The following is a 4228-nucleotide window of genomic DNA, read 5'->3' on the forward strand; positions in this document are numbered from 1 at the left end:
TCTGCAACCAATGATCTGGAGAAGATGGTGTGGTGCATGGTCCTCCCAGACGGCTCCAATCTTGACATCAGACTCAGATCTGGTGTGTACCGGCATGGGTGATTTGTCTTGGGGTTTCTTTAGAAAGTCTTAGTGTCTGGTTTGGGGCGGTGAGACGGTGGCGCTTGTCTAGTGTAGGAATAATGTCCTGCCCACCTTTGTCCCGTTTCGTTGGTGTGCTTATTGCCGGTACAGGGTTGTGGAGTTGTGTTCCCGTCAGGTTTTCCGTGATCCAGTCGGTGTTGTTACCGGTGGATCCGTGTTTTTATTGTTCTCAAATTTTCTACAAGCCCTTTTCTGCATTTATTTCTTTGGGGCGTCTATTTGCTTGCATATCACGGTCACTCGAGCTACGATCATGGCAGGTAGCCAGTGGATGCACGAGAAAAAAATACTTCAGCATCCCCAAAAAATATAATGTAATTTTATTCTTTTGTAAGGACATGTTTGTAAGGACAATAAATAACATATGACCTTAGACCTTTTAAAAAAAGAGGCATGTGAAGTAAAAATTTGGGCTCGTTTATACAAAATGGCATACATCAAGAAATACGGGAGCAGCCTTATGAATGATATTGACGAAGTCATCCCATGTGCTTTGTAGTAGTCGATGAAAACATCATCTCTTACTAAACAAAACATCAGCAAAAACCTGAAATAAATCTAGAAAATGCGAGCAAGCGTTTTAAGTACAGGACTTGAATCCTAATAGAATGATTTTCACCATAAAAAGCTAATCGTCTGAGCTGCATTTAGTTTGCAAGGTCTTTTGTTAAATTGGATTTCAGCTGATCAAAGATGCCTAAAACACACCTACGAAGAAATCGAGCAAGATGGACAAGTGACACTTATCCCCGCCACGTTGCAACCTCCGCGCAATGCATGGGCTTGAAGCAGAGTCCACAATGTGCTCGGTATCGGTCCCACCTGTTACCCATAACGCACTTGGTGGATGTTGTGGGTCCGCGACAGAGATGAGTGGCCGAGGTGCGGTCTGCAAAGGATGCTCACCAGCAACACCGATGATCTGGAGAAGATGGTGTGGTGCATGGTCCTGGACGATACCAATCTTGACATTAGACTCGGATCTGGTGTGTAGCGGCATGGGTGATTTGTCTTGGGTTTTCTTTAGAAAGTCTTCATGTCTGGTTTGGGGCGGTGAGACGGTGGCAGTTGCCTAGTGTAGGAATAATGTCTTGTCCACCTTTGTCTCGTTTTGTTGGTGTGCTTATGCCGGTAAAGGGCTGCGGAGTTGTGTTTCTGTCAGATTTTTGGGGATCCAGTCGGTGTTGTTACCGATGTATCCATGTTTTTATTGTTTTCAAAGTTTCTACAAGCCCTTTTCTGCATTTATTTCTTCAGGGCGTCTATTTTCTTGCATATCATGGTCACTCGAGCTATGATCACGACAGGTAGCCGGTGGATGCACAAGGAAAAATACTTGAGCACCCCCAAAAAATGTAATGTAATTTTATTCTTCCGTTAGAACGTTTTGTAAGGACAATAATTAATATATGACCTTAGGACTTTTAGAAAAAAAAGACATGTGCAATAAAAAATTTGGGCTCGTTTATATAAAATGGCGTGGATCAGGAAATACGGGAGCAGCCTTATGAACGATAATGATGAAGTCATCCCATGTGCTTATGAGCGATATTCATGAAGTCATCCCATGTGCTTTGTAGTAGTCGATGAACATCATCTCTTACTGAACAAAACGTCATTAAAAAACCTAAAATAAACCTAAAAAATGCGAGCAAGCGTTTAAAGTCAAGGACCTGAATCCTAATTGAAGGAAATATGCCCTAGAGGCAATAATAAAGTTGTGCCCCCCTCCATCGTTTACTCCTCCGGTCATATCGTTGTAGTGCTTAGGCGAAGCCCTGCGCAGATCACTTCACCAACACTGTCATCACGTCGTCGTGCTGATGGAACTCATCGAATCCATCGACACTCTGCTGATCAAGAGTTCGAGGGACCCCATCGAGCTGAACGTGTGCAGAACTCAGAGGTGTCGTACATTCGGTACTTGATCGGTTGATTCGAGAAGACATTCGACTACATCAACCGCGTTAAGTTAACGCTTTCACTTTCGGTCTACGAGGGTACGTGGACACACTCTCCCCCCTCGTTGCTATGCATCTCCTAAATAGATCTTGCGTGAGCGTAGGAAATTTTTTGAAATTGCATGCGCCTGGTGGTGTCGGATTCGCCCGACAACCCCGACGCACCCTCCGCCTCCGAAGACGAGGAGGAGGGAGAAGAAGAAGAAGAAGAAGCCTCTCCCCCTCCAACGGGGGGAGGAAAGAAAAGAAAGGCCGCCCCAACTGGGGAGGCCGGAGGGTCCAAGAAGGGGAAGACCCTTCTGCCGGACTACGCCTCCGATGCCGAAGACGGCGGGGAGGAATGGCCATCCAGGGTCAAGCCCCTGGCAAAATCGTAAGTGTCCGGTTACCCGAATGACTCATGGCGCTCCTCTATTATTCGGTAATGTCTAACGCCGAATTTAATCATGCAGCCCGCCCAGAGCTCAGCTCGGCGATTCGTCGAGCGGCTCCCTGAATCCGTTGGATGTGAACAGCGCTTCACTTCCGACGGCCTCCTACCCTCTCCCTGTGGATGACGCTGAGGTGGGGTCCCGAAGGGGACCGAACCAGGAGGAGGTGGTCCTGGAGGCGCCTCAAGGCGACCTCCCGGATTCCAGGCCCAAAGGGGATAAAGTCCCAGAGGGGTCTAAGTCCGGCCCCGGGCCGGACACTGCTCCGGAACCACCAACGGTTCTAGAGTTCGATAGGCGGCGCCCTCATAAGAAGGGCAAGCCTTCGACGCCGGCGACCTCCGTCCATCCGGAGGCGCCGGACAATTTGCTGGAGGCGCTTAACGGCGCCTCCATCGACGAGGAACACCGCACTGTTATGAGTGCGGTGATTCAAAAGGTTCAGTCCGCCAAGAGCGGGCTGACGGAAGCCTGTACAAGTCTGTTAACAGGCTTTGAGGTATGTGTTAAAAAACATATATAAAAAATATTACCGCATAGACAGTAGCCCCTGATGCTCAGTTCGGCGTTCGGAAAGAAAAGCCGAGCTGAGGATCTATAAAGATATACGCAGGAGTCTAATAAAAATATGTCAATATGGGAATGCAGGCTGCGCTGCTGACCTGTGCCGCACTGACTGCGGAGGTCAATGCCTTGAAGGAGAACATCGAGCGGTCCGAGAACGAGCTCGGCCGTGCCAAGAAGCAGCTCGAGGACAAGGAGGGTATGTAATACCGCATGTAAATGTATATAGAAATACTTGGTTGCAAATAATGACAGGACCAACTTAAATGTTGCAGGGGCCACAGCCGAGGTGGCGACCCTGAAGGAGGCGGTCTCCAAGGCCGAGAATAGTGCGGCCCTGGAGCGCACCGAGCGAGAGAAGCAGGAGGCGCGGGTGGCGGAGGTGCGGCAAGAGCTCCAGGCTCTCGTGGAAAAACACGAGAGTTTGGAGCGTGACTCGAAGACTCAAGAGTCCGAGCTCGCCTTGGCTCTTGAGAGTGCCAAAAACACTAAGGCCGAAGCCCAGAAGGCCCTCCAGGAGATCGAGGCGATGAAGAAGATAGCGGCGGGTAAGGCATTCTTTATGCAAAGCAAGAATATAAAAGTTAATTATCTGTAACATCCCAAATTTCTAATTTGGCATGTTATACATAGGTCATCCATGCATATCATATTTTATTGCTTTTTCGTTTGCAATCCTCGAAATCCTAAGCAACTCAAGGACCTTCGGAGAGAGTTGGGGATTTTTCAATTTTCATATTTGAAATTTTTATCAAATAGTGAAGACGAGGATTTTGATTTTTAATTATTTCTCTTCGGAAAATATTTCATTTTAAAATAATAAATGAGGGGAGATAATATGACTTCTCCAAAACAATTGAAATATCGGAGGAAATATGTTAAAAATCATTATTTGGATTTTATTTGAGTTTATTTGGAATTTTATTTGCCCTAGAAAAATTTGCATGTTTTAAAAATTGCATTTTAGGGGCCAAAAAAAGTTCATCTTGTTCTAAATATTTTATTTAGATGGAGAAAACTTGTTTTGGAATTTTTAGATTTTTATTTATATTTTTCTAGGATTTTTTTTCTAGTCGGCGGAATGTTTTTTTTTTAAAAACCCCCGCGCCCGACCGGGCCAAGGGCCCA

Source organism: Triticum dicoccoides, chromosome 7B, assembly GCF_002162155.2.
Source record: "Triticum dicoccoides isolate Atlit2015 ecotype Zavitan chromosome 7B, WEW_v2.0, whole genome shotgun sequence".
Lineage (NCBI taxonomy): Eukaryota > Viridiplantae > Streptophyta > Magnoliopsida > Poales > Poaceae > Triticum > Triticum dicoccoides.